This window comes from Candoia aspera, chromosome 2 (genome assembly GCF_035149785.1).
Source record: "Candoia aspera isolate rCanAsp1 chromosome 2, rCanAsp1.hap2, whole genome shotgun sequence".
Lineage (NCBI taxonomy): Eukaryota > Metazoa > Chordata > Lepidosauria > Squamata > Boidae > Candoia > Candoia aspera.
Window position 1 is genome coordinate 207,893,979 of NC_086154.1, and position 16,852 is coordinate 207,910,830.

Below are 16,852 nucleotides of genomic sequence, written 5' to 3' on the forward strand. Positions count from 1 at the left end.
CAAATATTAATGTGCAGCTCTAGAAACAAGAATAATCCTTTTACTGCAAGAATGTTTTATATCTACAAAGATACACTATAGGTCTTATAAAAGATTGGTATTTGAGTGATATACATTTGTTGGGCCAATAGAATGCATTTAACTGAATTTAGTTAGCCTTAATGTGCAAGGTGACAGCCAATTTGGCGTAGTGGTTTAGGCACCAGGCTATAAACCGCGAGACTGTGAGTTCTAGTTCTGCCTTAGCCAGCTGGGTGACCTTGGGCCAGTCATACCCTCTGAACCATAGGAAGGAGGCCATAGCAAACCACTTCCAAAAAACCTTGCTAAGAAAACTGCAGGGAATAGTCCAGGCAGTCACCAGGAGTCAAAAACTGACTCAAAAAAAAAAGAAAAAAAGTGAAAGGGTTGAGATAATCTAGGCAATAACACATATCTCCAATCTTTAAAGACTAATGTTTCAATGAGGGTGAAGGCGTAGCCATTCTGATTAATAAATACTCTTCTTTACAGGTTCAACAAGTTCTAACTAACATAAATGGTAATTTCTTAGTTCTATTTGGTAAAGTTTCTGATATAAATATGGTTAATATCAATGTTTATGAACCAAACTTATCCAGGCTTGGATAATCTTGTGTGATTAAGAATAATCAAATGAGCCTTGCCAAAAGTAGTCATGGATCAGATAATATTCGACTGGTAGTAGATTTGATTGCTTTAAATGAAAATAAAGAAGATAAAGCTGCAATTCTATCACTGGATGCAAAAAGCAAAACAAAAAGCCTTTGATAACATTTATGAACAATAATTGTATATTATCTTAGCCATATGAACTTGCTAAAGAATTTATAAAGTGGGTCCAGATTCTCTATGAAGCCCCTAAATTGAAAAGGAAGTTTAATGGTATTTTTTTACCTTCTTTTATATTCTATAAAGGTACTAGAAAAGATGTCCTCTTTATCCTTTGATCTCTGATATTTTTCTAGAGTTCTTAGCTTGTGCTATTGAACAATACCATAATATTCATGGGTTTTAGCATAATTCATTAGAATATAAATTATTCTAATGAATTATAAATAACCTTGTACAAAAATGTACATACAAAAAGAAATCATCCCTCTTTGTAGCCTTTCTTGACTTCACACAAGCCTTTGATTCAATATCCAGAAATGTTATTTGGGAAAAATTAAAAAATATAACTATTGATAGGCACCTCCCCCATCTCATACAGAAATTATATTCCAATTCCACCTTAAAAGTGAGGCGTAACCCCCATGGGACCCTCTCTGGAATAGTAAATGTGAAGAAAGGAGTGTGACAAGGATGTATTCTTGCCCCTGCCTTTTTAATCTCTATATTAATTCCTTGGTGGACCTCTTACATAACATGGATATTCATGCCCCCAATCTAGCACAGTGCAAAATTCCAATACTTCTATATGCTGATGATGCTGCTATAATTTCACAAACCCCCGTTGGATTGAAAAGAGCAATTGTAGCAACACTAAGGCACTGCAGACAAAACCATTTGGTTCTCAACTTTGATAAATCAAAAATTTTGGTTTTTGCTAAGATAGCTAAGCAGCATCCCTGGAGAGTAGAAAGGCATAAATTAGAGCAGGTTAATGCATTTAAATACCTTGGGATGGTCTTCCACTCGAAAGGTACTTGGAATGCACACCAGAATTATGTAACGCAATCAGCCCTTAGATCAATGAATGCCATTAAACGGTTCTTTTACACTGGTGGAGGACAATTAATACCTGCAGCTTTAAAACTTTTTGAGGCCAAAACATTGGCTAAAATTCTCTATGGGGCACAAATAGGAATTTATGTGAAGAAGGAGCCTCAGGAAACAATGCAAACAAAATTCCTGTGATCAATTCTGGCTGCACACAATGGCACATCAAATGCCCAGTTAAGACTCAAGACAGGAATGCTATCAATTCAGGTTAGGGCCTGGAAGATGATAAATTATTGGCTCAAAATGCAATTCTTCCCAGTTGGTTTGACCTCTAGTGCTAACAGATAACTTCTCTTCATCCTGGAAGCAGGCGGTAGAATATAAGATGGCTTCATATGCGCTCTCTCCACTATTCATAATATCATTAGGTTATGATCAAGCTAAGCAACTAATCATTCAAAGAATAAGGGATATGAAGATCCAGACTGAAGTTAACAGGTTGCACCAACATGATAGAATTTGGATAAACAGTGGTGTATGAGAACCAGCAAGTTATTTGCTAAACCTAACTTTCCCTGAGAATTGCATTCTTTAAAGCTAGATTCTTCCAACTGCACTTCTTCAAGGCAGGTATAGTAAATCCCTATAGCTGAGCGTATCTGTCCATATGGTGAAGAGGAAGTTGAAACTATTTCACACGTATTATTACACTGTAAATTTTATAGGGGCATTAGGTCAATCTACATTTTGCTCCTAATAGATAAATTCCCTGGGAATCCAGATAATTTTTATGTGAACCATCTTCTTCAGGATCTAAAACCATACATTATGTATGTTGTTGTTTATTCATTCAGTCGCTTCCGACTCTTTATGACTTCATGGACCAGCCCACTCCAGAGTTTCCTGTCGGTCGTCAACACCCCCAGATCCCCCAGGGATGAGTCCATCACCTCTAGATTATCATCCATCCATCCACCTTGCCCTTGGTCGGCCCCTCTTCCTTTTGCCTTCCACTCTCCCTAGCATCAGCATCTTCTCCAGGGTGTCCTGTCTTCTCATTATGTGGCCAAAGTATTTCAGTTTTGCCTTTAATATCATTCCCTCAAGTGAGCAGTCTGGCTTTATCTCCTGGAGGATGGACTGGTTTGATACTCTTGCAGTCCAAGGCACTCTCAGAATTTTCCTCCAACACCACAGTTCAAAAGCATCGATCTTCCTTCGCTCAGCCTTCCTTATGGTCCAGCTCTCGCAGCCATATGTTACTACTGGGAATATAATTGCTTTAACTATGCAGACCTTTGTTGTCAGCGTGATATCTCTGCTCTTAACTATTTTATCGAGATTGGTCATTGCTCTTCTCCCAAGGATTAAGGGTCTTCTGATTTCCTGACTGCAGTCAGCATCTGCAGTAATCTTCGCACCTAGAAATACAAAGTCTTTCACTGCTTCTACATTTTCTCCCTCTATTTGCCAGTTATCAATCAAGCTGGTTGCCATAATCTTGGTTTTTTTGAGGTTTAGCTGCAAGCCAGCTTTTGCACTTTCTTCTTTCACCTTCATCATAAGGCTCCTCAGTTCCTCTTTGCTTTCAGCCATCAAAGTGGTATCATCTGCATATCTGAGATTGTTAATATTTCTTCCAGTGATTTTAACCCCAGCCTTGGATTCCTCCAGCCCAGCATGTCGCATGATGTGTTCTGCGTGCAAGTTGAATAGGTAGGGTGAGAGGATACAGCCCTGCCGTACTCCTTTCCCAATCTTAAACCAGTCCCTTGTTCCCTGGTCTGTTTTTACTGTTGCTACTTGGTCGTTATACAGATTCTTCAGGAGGCAGACAAGATGACTTGGTATCCCCATACCGCAAAGAACTTGCCACAATTTCTTATGGTCCACACAGTAAAAGGCATTAGCATAGTCAATAAAAAAGAAACAGATGTTTTTCTGAAACTCCCTGGCTTTTTCCATTATCCATTGGATATTGGCAATTTGGTCCCTAGTTCCTCTGCCTTTTCTAAACCCAGCTTGTGCATCTGGCAATTCTCGCACCGTGAATTGCTGAAGTCTACCTTGCAGGATCTTGAGCATTACCTTACTGGCATGTGAAATGAGTGCCACTGTTCGATAGTTTGAACATTCTTTAGTGTTTCCCTTTTTTGGTATGGGGATATAAGTTGATTTTTTCCAATCTGATGGCCATTCCTGTGTTTTCCAAATTTGCTGGCATATAGCATGCATTACCTTGACAGCATCATCTTGCAAGATTTTGAACAGTTCAGCTGGGATGCCATCATCTCCTGCTGCCTTGTTATTAGCAATGCTTCTTAAGGCCCATTCAACCTCACTCTTCAGGTTGTCTGGCTCTAGCTCACTGACCACACCATCAGAGCTATCCCCGATATTGTTATCCTTCCTATACAGGTCTTCTGTATATTCTTGCCACCTTTTCTTGATCTCTTCTTCTTCTGTTAGGTCCTTGCCATCTTTGTTTTTGATCATATCCATTTTGGCCTGGAATTTACCTCCAATGTTTCTAATTTTCTGGAAGAGGTCTCTTGTCCTTCCTATTCTATTGTCTTCTTCCACTTCCGTGCATTGCTTGTTTAAAAATAATTCCTTATCTCTTCTGGCTAACCTCTGGAATTTTGCATTTAATTGGGCATATCTCCCCCTATCGCTGTTGCCTTTTGCTTTCCATCTTTCTTGGGCTGCTTCTAGTTTCTCAGCAGACAGCCACTTTGCCTTCTTGGTTTTCTCTTTCTTTGGGATGTATTTTGTTGCTGCTTCCTGAACAATGTTGCGAACTTCTCTCCCTAGTTCTTCTGGGACCCTATCTACTAAGTCCAGTCCCTTAAATCGATTCTTCACCTCCACTGCATATTCCTTAGGGATATTAGTGAGCTCATATCTAGCTGATCTGTGGGTCTTCCCTAATCTCTTTAGTCTGATCCTAAATTGTGCAAGAAGAAGTTCATGATCTGAACTACAGTCAGCTCCAGATCTTGTTTTTACTGACTGTATAGATGTTCGCCACCTTTGGCTGCAAAGGATGTAGTCAATCTGATTTCGGTGTTGTCCATCTGGTGAAGTCCATGTATAAAGCCGTCTCTTAGGTTGTTGGAAGAGAGTGTTTGTTATGCAGAGTGAGTTGTCTTGGCAAAATTCTATCAGCCTATGTCCTGCTTCGTTTTGTTCTCCCAGGCCATGCTTACCTGTAATTCCAGGTGTCATTTGACTGCCCACCTTAGCATTCCAGTCTCCTGTGATGAAAATAACATCTCTTTTAGGCGTGCTGTCCAGTAGGTGCTGCAGATCCTCATAGAACTGCTCTACTTCAGCTTCTTCAGCATCTGTGGTTGGGGCGTATATTTGGATCACTGTGATGTTAGATGGCTTGCCCTGAATTTGAATTGAGATCATTCTATCGTTTTTTGGATTGTATTCAAGCACAGCTTTAGCCACTTTACTATTAATTATGAAGGCTACTCCATTTCTTCTGTGGTCCTCTTGTCCACAGTAGTAGATCTGGTGGTCCCATTCCAGTCCATTTCAGTTCACTGATGCCCAAAATGTCTATCTTTAATCTTGACATCTCACCAATAACCACATCCAATTTGCCCTGGCTCATAGATCTTACGTTCCAGGTTCCAATGGTGTGTTCATCCTTAGAACATCGGATTCGCCGTTCACTACCAGCACCGTCGGCTGCTAGCCGTCCTGTCGGCTTTGAGCTAGCTGCGTCATCACGTCTGGGGCTAGTTGAACTCATCCTCTGTTCCTCCCCAGTAGCATTTTGACCATCTTCCGACCTGGGGGCCTCATCTTCCAATGGTATACTGACATATCTCTGGTTGTACTGATCCATTTAGTTTTCACGGCAAGAATACCGGGGTGGGTTGCCATTACCTTCCCCAGGGATCACATTTAGTCTGACCTCTCTGTCATGACCTTCCCGTCTTGGGTGGCCCTTCACAGTTTAGCTCATGGCATCATTGAGGTGCTCATCTCCAGCACCACAGCAAGGTAACAATCCTTTGCTGAAGACATTATGTATACAGTAGCCAAATTTTGTGTTGCTGCAATGAAAATAAGACAAAGCCAGCTGAAGAAGTAATTACCCATGTTTTAAATATTACTTTTAAATTGAAATATCTTAATTAATAAATTGTTAGGGGATATATATATATATTATACTTATTAATGTTTTAGACTCATGCTACCTGGGTAACAAATGTGTTAATATAGTCATAGAGGAATGAATGCTATATTATTATGTGATCTATTTTATTAGTTGGTAGTATATTACTGTATTTTTTTGTTTTACTTTGTTTTTGTGCTTTTAAATTTTGTTGGTCATTGTCCGAATAAATATTATTGATATGCTGATGATATTTTATTATTTATCTTTGAACCTCTTACTTCAGTTGCATCTTTGATGCATCTGATTAGTGTCTTTAGACAAATTTCAAGATATTCTGTTGACTGGATCTGATACCTTTAGGTAAAGACTTGTTTATTCATACATTAAGGGACTATCTCTTTTTAATATATACTGAATTTATGAATTATTTAGGTATTCTTATTCCAAGCAATATTTCTCAAATAATTTCACTGAGTATGAATAAGAAATATAAAGCGGTTTCTCTGGACATTGATAGATTGGAGTCATTAAACTTTACCCTCTGGGTAACGTCATTCCCAGGATATTTTATATTTTATCTGAAATTCCTATAAATGTATCTGGTAAATATTTCAAAAACACAGTACACTGCTTTGGAAATTTCTATGGATTCTTCAGTTTCAAATATATCTTTGAAAAAGATGTAACTGTAAATTAAATATTCGGTCCCCCGAGTGGGGGAGATGGGCGGTGATAAAAATATGATAAGTAAATAAATAAATATAAATAAATATGGAGGATTTGGTTTTCTGAATCTTGAATTATATCTCTATACATACTTTTGGACTAGTGCAAAATAATACAAACCAACCAACCAACTCTCCCACTACTTTGCAAAATGCCCAAGGCAACAGTTACACGGTAGAACAGTTTTTCCTCACCCTTTGCTTGATGCTTGACTCCTCCACTTCCCCCCTCTCTCTGCCAGTCTGCTTCAGTCTGCTTCTCCTGTTTCATTCTCTCTCTCTCTCCCCCCCCACACTTCCATTGGCCAAATCTTGCCAATTGATAATCCCCAACTCTTTTCAACACTTAAACAGCTCCCCCTTCCCTGTAAGATGCAGTGTCATGTTCATCGTTTCAATGTTCTGAATACATCGTAACGTTTCGCATGTCACTTTCCTGATCCGTGTTTGCTGGGTGGAGATTTCCAGCCGTGCCAGGCTGTAATCTCCTTGCTGTAACTGTGGAATGTATGTTTGGGTTATGGAATGTGTTCAAGGTTACTTTCTCAGGCTGATGTGGGCAACAGTTGCTAGCACCTGGGAGGGGGTGGTTGCTAAGCGCGAGCGAGGGTGGAACCGGGCTTGAAGCGAGGGTTTTTAGTTTGTATTTGGCGCGCTTTTGCTCGTTCTCAGCTTTCTTTGTATCTGCATACTATTCTTTCAATAAACCAGTTATCCTTAAGCACCTGCTTGTGAGACTGAGTTTGTCAGAATAGGCAACCACTACATGCAGGGACTGAACTCTCAGCTCGGCAGACGACTGCAGGGAGAAAAGCCTCATGTTACTGCTCTTCTATCTTTTGCTTACTCATGATAGTCTTTCTCCATTGTTTCTTTAAGCTCCACCTCTCTAAGCTAACTTTTTCCTTTTCTTCTTCCTAGCCACAGTTCCAGGCTATACTGCTCTACTCCTTATTGTTTTTGGATGCCAGACACACCCAGTTCCACACCCAGTTACTTTTACGTCTTTCCTACCTCCCAAATTTTGATTTCTGTCTCTCTATTCCAGCCTTTCTTAACCTTCTGGCCCTGGAGGAACCCTTGAAATATTTTTCAGGCCTCCAGGAACCCCTGCACATTCAGGTTCAAATACAGGCCACAAGTTACAAAATCATTCTATTTGTTTCATGTGTAGGCCTGTATATATGCATTAACAGTGTTCTTTAACTAAAAATAAATAATGAAACTTACTTCTTTAATGTGAAGTTGCCTGAATTTGAATTAATTTTTTAAATAAATTGTGATCTCCTAGGGAACCCCTAGTGACATCTCATAGTGACCTCTAGGGATTCCATAGAGTCCCATGGAATCCTGGTTGAGAAACCCTGCTCTATTCCTTAGTGCAGCCCCTAATTCTAATTTCCTTACTGACTCCCAATTGTCTACTGTCAGACATTTTATCTCCTTCTGTTATTTGTTCTTTCTTTCTGTTATTTATTCTTTCTTTCTGTTATTTGTTCTTTTTGAAGATTCTTTCTTCCCCTTGAACTTAACTTCCCCCAGTTACTTCTCTAACCAGATTTACTCTATTGCATACCTTCTTAGCAAACGTCTATCAGTCTGTACCAAACTTTAATTCCACCATTCCACTTGCAACATGATGGTACTTTTCAAATATTTGAAGAGGTGTCACAGAAAGGAGTTCCAAGCTCTGTTCTCTATTATCCCAGTGGGCAGGACACAGAATAACAGAACAAACTCTCAGGAAATTAAGAAAAACACTTAGAAGATTATGAAAAAGAAAAAGAACTCAAACAATAAGAGCAGTTTGAAGGTGGAGCTGAGTGCCAAAGTTGGTGGTGGGCTCCTCTGCAGTAGATAATTTCCTGCTCAATAGCAATGGATAAGTACAGGCTCGATAGCCAAATGCTAGGAATGCTTTAACCTGCACTGTGCAAGGAATTGGCTTTGATGTCCTGATTGGCCCCTTCCAACTCCATAGACCCCCAGACGGTAGAAGGAGAGGTATGTTAGTCTACGGTGGCAAAAAATCAGGAGTCTGATAGCACCTTTTCCAACTAACAAATGTTAGTCAGTGGCATAAGTTTTTGTGAACTACTGTACATCTGCTGCTGATGAAGTAAGTAAGCAGCAACTCATGAAAGCTTATGCTTTTGAATAAAATTTGTTAGTTGGAAAAGGTGCTGCCAGACTCCTTCTGATACAGAGATCTACAGTGTTTCTCCTGAACCTGCATGCTTTCTGACTATGCCAAACCACTATTCCCACTACTCTGGCTACTGCTTCTGTCTTTTTCCTGTCATGCTGAAAGATTAATTTCCTGCAGCAAGGGATTGTGACAGGTATGTGCAAACATGGACATTTGAGCTCTGTTGCTGTTGGTAGCTTTGTTTATATTGTAGCAGTGTGTCAGCGCATATAACATACTCATTTTTGTCCAGTGAGATCCAGCTTTTTTAAAAAAACAAATCCCAGACTTATTTAAAATTATATTTGTATGGCAGGAGATCTTTCCCCCCTCCTCCAAAGGAGTATCAGACTCAAACAGTTTGATTCTGTTTGAACAGGAGAAACATGATTTGTTGCCTAAAGCAAGAAAGCTTTACATTGAACATGTAAATTTCTTAGAATGTTATGGTTAAATCCTAGTTCAAAAACAACAGGCATCCCATCACTGCTTATGATAGCATTTCATGTGCCTAAATTCATGACACATCTATGTGTTAGCAAATGCAACAGAAAACTTGTCAAGAATGCCCTGATTTATCTACTACTTACACTTTCATCTGTCCAATTGACAGTGGTATATGTCAGGCAAATTTATTACTTATCTGAACGATCAGTAATAATATGACAGTTCTTCCAGACATGGCTTTTGTTATGTAGAAACCTTGTCTCAATCATGGATTTTTATGGTGGCATCCTGACAATGTTATCTTCTAGTTTTAAAGCCCTCTGTTCTTCAGTCATTTTTCTTTCAGCAGAATATCTATTAAAGAGAACAGAATAGCTGTGTTTTTGATCAATAGTATGAGGTGCTGTTGTCTCCAGAAGCACCCATAGTTAGGTTTCAGGTCAAGGATATTATCTTCATTCATTAAAAGAACGTAATACAGATTTAAAAATAACCTCAATCATTATACACTATATTCTGACAGGGTTCTAGCAGGCCAGCATATTTCTTTCTAATGTTCATAATGTTTATTAACAAAAAGCATCTATCACCAAACATTTGCTATTATGAGGTGATACTGTAGCTGTTTTTAGACCCACTAAAATAAATATTAAACTTGGGAGTAGCAAGATATACACACAAACACATAAGATCTCACTATAGGGAAGTGATAATGTATTGGGGTAGGTAGAGAAAAAGCATGTGTTATCAGCTGCTGGGAGTGGTTTGGATTTTATGTATGGGTTAGCAGAGGAAATGATTTGTAACTTATGTTACAGTAATCCAGGTAATAACCAAAACCATAACAAAAAACACTCCTTGAATCCCAAGTGTCCACAGGTAGTCCTGGAAAAGATCTGTAACAGATGACATGCCTCTTTTATGCTCATTCTTACTGCAGATTCCCATTTTGCAGTCCCTCAAAAACAGTTTGAAGCCAACCCACAGATTCTCTCACTTCCATCTATCTTGAAACACTGAGGAAAATATCATGGCAGCTGAACTTCAGGGGAAGGAAAAGAGAGGAGCTAGGGGGTGGGGTGAAACCAGACTTCCTGCCAGTGGGTGACTGGATCATCCCCAAACTCTACAGAACCACAGTGCTTCCAAAGGAAAGGACAGGTTTGCTGTAATTCCAGATGTGCCACAGCTGAACCCACAATAAACTGACTCAGCTCCTGGACACATAGAAAATAATGAGTTGGACAGGTCTGGAGAACTGGAATAAACCATATGGAAGTATCCAGAGACAATTGTATGGTGCCTGGACCAATGGGCACACTGCTTCCTATCTTCCTCAGTCTTTTTTTCCCCCTCAAGTGAGTCAGTAATTCAAGCTAAGTGGTAAAATGAGTGACTTTTCTGAATAAAGACAAATATATGCCAATTTTCTAAAACCCAGCAGAATTATTGTCCCATTGCCATTAACCCAAGCAGTATAAATTGGCATGACAAAAATGCCTGCCAGTTTTCCTTCACTAAAAAGCAGGCAGCTCTGTTTCAATTGCTGCACAAGACAATAAAAAGCCATGAAATTACAGCAGGCAATAAATTATGGCGAATCCAACAGGTATCTCAACTAAAAGGCTTGAATGCCAGATGCTAACTGCATAAACTAATAAATACTACCTGACACACAAAGCTCCTTGTAAGGGGACTAGAAGGCAACAACTCAGGAGCCTGAGAAAGAGCTGAGACTTATATTCTTCCCACGCTATATCTTAGCCAAGGAGCCAAACTGGATGTGGCCATAATGAGCTGATCAGGTCACCCCAAGTAAAGTGCATGATTGGGGGCTTTATCATGCAGCCAGCCTGCATGGGGGAACAGAAATGAGTGTTTCCCACACCATAACTCTCCTCCTCCAAACTGCTGTTACCTTTTAATAAGCCACTGTGACTAGAAGTTACTGAATGGGCAGAAAAAGAAAGAGGTGCCAATTTTTTTTTAGATTTTTTTAAATCCTTTATTATTTTTATAAATAACTCAAGGCAGCAAACATACCTAATACTCCTTCCTCCTCCTATTTTCCCCACAACAGCAACCCTGTGAGGTGAGTTGGGCTGCGAGAGAGGGACTGGCCCAAGGTCACCCAGCCGGCTTTCATGCCTAAGGTGGGACTAGAACTCTCAGTCTCCTGGTCAGGGCCGCAACTAGGGTCTGTGTCACCCGGGGCAAACATGGATTCTGCACCCACTTTGGCGCCCCCCCAGAACTCATTTTGGCTCCCCCCAGCACTCATTTTGGTGCCCCACCGGTTGCCCCCCCCCCCAGTTGCGGCCCTGCTCCTGCTTCCTAGCCTGGGGCCTTACCCACTAGACCAGACTGGCTCTCAAACTGGTTTGAAAGGAAAGTGTGGTGGGTGAAGCTCTTCCCTCAGAGCCAGATCCCCTATGCCGTCAGAATGAAGGAATTCCTGTGCTATAGCAGCTCCACTGTAAAATTGAAAAAAGATCCATGAGTGGAGTGTCCTGGCTCACCTGCGTGAGCAAAAGAGAGAGTGAAACACAAATTCTAGTCCCACCTTAGGCATGAAGCTGAACATTAGCTGACTGGCTAGCATCAGTGGAATGGTAAGTGAAGTAGGTCTGACATTTGGCAGGCCCCCACCCTCCTAGCCTTTCGAAAAGCACTTAAGACCTGGCTTTTCCCCCAAGCACTGGGATAGGGTGAGATCAATGAGAGTTTTTGTGGTGGACTGCTTGTTAAAGTTTATTACGGTGCCAGGTTTCTTTACTATCTGTGGTTTTAATAGGTATACATATATATTAATTGTACAATGATGCTCTTTTAGCTGTTGCTTGGGAGCTGCCTGGAGTTCAGTATAAGTTGGGTGGCTACGTAACAGTTATAAATAAATAAATAAATAAATAAAGATTGCAGACTATATTTACACTGATGTGCCTAAACAAGCACAGCTGGACATGGATCCCCAAGTGCAACGTTTATAGAACAGTAATGCCATTCCTCAGATCAGTTTACATTTAGATTACATATAGTGAATGGAAAGCTTTCATTCTAATAACACTTTGTAGGGAATAAGTCCCATTTTATACAATGAGATCACAGTGCAATGTGCACAGTGCTGTGGCAGAACCAGGCTCTTCAATTAAAAGGGTAAAGAAATAGTAGTTGGAAAAGACTTCTCCTAGGCTGAGAGCCTGGAAAACTGCATCTAGTCAGGTTAGATAATCCTGAAGTTGATGGATAAATGATCTCTCCTAGTACAAAGCTGCTTCCTGTTGGAAGTCCTGGCAAATCCAGCATGCCTCATTAGCATGTAAATTGAGTTTGTCCCAGGATGCAACTCTCCATGCTATTGACGAAGCTGTTTTGTTGCCTCTCCCACTTCCTCTCTCTCTCTTCCTCCTTCTTTACAGGAAGCGAAGCACACAGTTGTGTGCTCTTCCATCTCTGGGCACCACATGGTGGGCCTGGAATTCCCCTTTCTTCACGCAGCCCTTAGCAGCAATGAGAGCTAAGGGTGAATTAAGTTTAGGGACAACAGAAGAACAAAGATTTAATCCTTTCTGAACGGAAATGTAACTGGACCAAAGAACAAAGTCAGTAACTGTCAGTGCCTGATCATTCGAGCATTCACACAATCACAGCCAGGAGGCTGGGATTCCTTTAACTGTTTTAATGAAGCGTAATGAACGGTACAGAAAGCAAGCTGCGAATAAAGATTTCCCGCTCAAACCTAATTTAAAAACTACATTCCCTTACTTAGTCCTCTTTCCCATGAAACCATGTCGCCCCCCCCCCTCCCATCCAGATGGTATTCCTGGCATATCTCAACCCCATGTCCTTGATGTCCTCCATAGCCATAGTAAACCACTTCACACTCCAACTTCTCACCCCCTCCCATCTAGCGACACGGATTCCATTTCTTGGAGAAGGAAATGATGGTAGATGCTTTAATAAGGATTTTTGTAAAACCTTTGATCTGACTCTTTTTACTTTACTTTGAACTTACTCTGTCTAAGTGAGCAATTCTTTATGCTTGGGAGGGCTGAGTGTGTAAGATCAATAACCTGTGCTTCTCTGATGTGCTCATTAAAGCTATTTAAGATAATATTCTTTTTCTGTGCACAGCTTCTCTGCTGTTTTAAGCTATGCTCCATTCTGTGGTCCTACCTGTCCACTAATGGCTTCACTTCCTATGTGCCACTGAGATAATATCCACTGGGTTTTTACATGATGGAAAATATCAGGCCTTCCCAACTTGGTCCACTCCAAATTTGTTGGGGCATGTTGGCTCTGAATTCTGAGAAACTGAGTTCCATCATATATGGGGAGTGGGGCGGGGGACGGGGCAGCTCATACATGCAAAACAGGATAGCTGTCAGAGCTCATCTCTATTCTTCTTGGACAAGCCGGTTGTCAACTTGTCTGAAGAAAATGGAGAGGAAAGACCTGGGCCCAGTCTGAAGGGCTCTGGCTATGCCTGTAGAAGTCTAATGGACTGAACACTCAAAGCAGGATTGCTGTCAAAATTTGTTCCCATTTTGCCTAGATAGCTGGCTATTAGTTTGTCCAACCAAAGTGGACAGGAAAGCCCAGAATGTGATGACAGGGTTACAACTTCGCACAGTAGCTGTAAGAACTCACTCTCACTCTTCCTGGACAAGTTCTGCTTGGGTAGACAGCTTGCAACGAGTTCTGGCAAGGATCCTGCTTTTTGAGAATTCTTACTTCTGTCTAGAGCAGTGCTTCTCAACCTTAGCAACTTTAAGGCATGTGGACTTCAACTCCCAGAGCTTCCCAATCAGCAAAGCTGTCTGGGGAATTCTAGGAGTTGAAGTTCACAGGCCTTAAAGTTGCCAAGGTTGAGAAACACTGGTCTAGAGACCAGCAACAGCAGCAGCTGAATAGGAGAAAACAGAGCCCAGAACTGGCAGAGAAGGTGACCCATGAGGAAAACAATCATGGCAAAAGAGCAAGAGGGAGCGTACTGGAGACCTTTAGGTCTCCTCCCTGGGCTTTGTTCATAAAACACCTTAAGAGCTCTTTCATCTCATCCCCCTCACTCCTACTCATAATGCTAAAAGTCTGCGGCATTTTCAGTTGTAACCTTAGGACATGAGTTGGCCTTTGATACCCCACAAACCTCAGACATGCTGAAGGTGCTATTAATAAAAAAATCAAAGTCAAGTCAATAAACACCATCCAGCCTGGAGAATCAGGGGAAGTGGCCAGTTCCCATGCCAGGCTGCTCTTCCCCCTTGCTCCTTCACTCTGTATTCTGAGCATCCTGGTAATTTGTGAACCTTGTAAGATACTTTGTTTGGCTATCCCTGGTCATATGTTTTCTGCCATCCATCAATAAAATTATTTTTAAAAAACAGAGATCGAGGTTGGAAAAGGAGGAGGTGGGGAAGGGGAGACTGTTCAGCTTGTTCTGCAGCTCCAGTACACACCTAAAGATATTGGCCTTGAGGCAGCAGTCACTGAATCAAGTAACCACTGTTATAGAATAAGAATACAAAAGAAGAATGCTTACATCCCTCAGCATAAAATCTAATATCATCTTATATTGCCACAATTATTTGAATCTGGTGTTTGAAATTATATAATATTACATAAAAAGAACGGATTCAGTCTTTACGCAAGTTTTGAAACATAAGACGTGTTAAGAACTTTTCTTATAGGATATAGCCTGGCATTCAAATCTGTGGAATATATAGTTTTACTAATTAAAAAAAAACCATTTGTGGACTCCTGTTTCCTTTTCATAATGATTAATAACTTGAGATCATCATAATAGTAAAATAATAGCAACAGAAAATGTAGCAGTAGTACTAGTTGCATTTCGTGTGAACCCTACCTTTTTACAAAAAATAATCATAGCAGTTTATAGAAAATATATATAAAAGAAAATGAGATTAAAATGCAGAAAATTAAACCCATCCCCGTTAAAATCAATTTCAATTTAAACCATTAGCAGAAAGTAAAATAAAGTCAGGATTATAAGTGGTGTAAAGATCAGGCACTTCTCTCTTGGGAATATTGTTCTGTATTGTGGCTGCTGCAACAGAGAAGACTATTTCCTAGGTGCCCATCTGCCTTACTTTAGGGATCAAAGATGAATAGCTTCACTTATTGTGCAAGTGCATCTGCTAGGCCTTTATTGCCCTGTTCAAACTTGTTTTATAAACGTGTTCACTGTTTTTGCTCACTATCTTCACCATCTTCAAGAGCAGTCCAATATAAGTAAAGTATCTGTGTACAATATAAGTGAGGACTTGCTTTATCTTCAAACTTATGGAGCATCACTGAAAGTGGTTGAGCAAGTCTGTTGCTAGTGATGTATTGTGGAATGTCTTCTGGAATCTACAACAGGGTTTGCCATCCCAGTTCCATCATATGCCAGTATGACTGGAAGCCTTCAAGTTCCTGTAGCTTTGCAGGCTCACACTGTAAACCATACTGTGTATGTTCAGATGCCTCATGCAGTGATGTGAGCTTGTGCAACCTTCCAAAGCATGGTGAAATCCTCATTAATCCCAGTCCAATGCAATTCTGCCAGGAGCCAATCAAGTGTCAGATTCCATATAAATATAGAATTTAATTACTCATTCCCATTTTAAATCTATACCTTGCACAAACGGCATAAATGTAAACAGTAAATATATACAGCATGTTAACACACATAAGCTTCTTTTCACCTCTCTTAGATAGGAAAACAAAGCATAAAAAGGTCATGGTCCTCCACAGCCTGAACGCTGATGGGTAAAAGAATGAAGGGAATTCCCAAGTTCCACTAATGATCTGCTTTCAATTTTCACCAAATCCTACTTCTTTGAAAACAAGTAGCTGAGCCACTTTCCAATATTAGAGGACAGCTTTCAGTTCCAAATTTCAACAGCGAATCCTTTCTTAATCCACATTGCTTAAGAAAGCAGTCGCCAGATGCCGAACAAGATGCTGTGGGGTCTAATTAAAGATGACATTAATAGCAGTGCAATCAGTAAGAAACATGGGAATGGAAAATGTCAGACTTGGCCTTTGGGTCCACAATTTTCCAGACCAATGATTTGGCTGGAAGATCTCATAATCTTTGGAAAGCAGCTGGATGTTCTCTAACTTTCAAAGATGTTTCCAAATTCCACCCACTTTAGTGACAAGCTCAGTAACGACACCATGTTGCCAGAATAAGTTGGCTCTTTCCAAAAGGAATGGACTTAAAGGAGACATCCTCTTCTACTGTGTAAAAATGGCTGGTCCATCATCATTCATCCCAGAAAGGGTGACAGGCCACAAGCTGAATGATCTAAGTTTATTAGCCTTGTTAAGATTTCTGAGTCACTGCATGGGTTTCACAGTCTAGAAGAAGCTTTTGATCTGTCAGAAAAAAAAAAACTTCATATAGAATGGAACACTGGTTTTGAAACAGCCCAAGCTTCATTTCTATTTTGGCATGTGGTACTTTATGGTGACTCTCTCTGAAAGTTTTTTGGTGGTTTTACTTGTGTTTAGAAGTATTGCTGTCTGTCTGGTACTCTGGACTTTGGTACAGGCATAGTTGTGTATAAATGAGTGGTGACTAACATTTTATAAGCAAGATTGATATGCTCTTATTCAGCAGCCAGAAACTAGATCATTAAGCCTGCAAAATGGTGTGCCCAATAA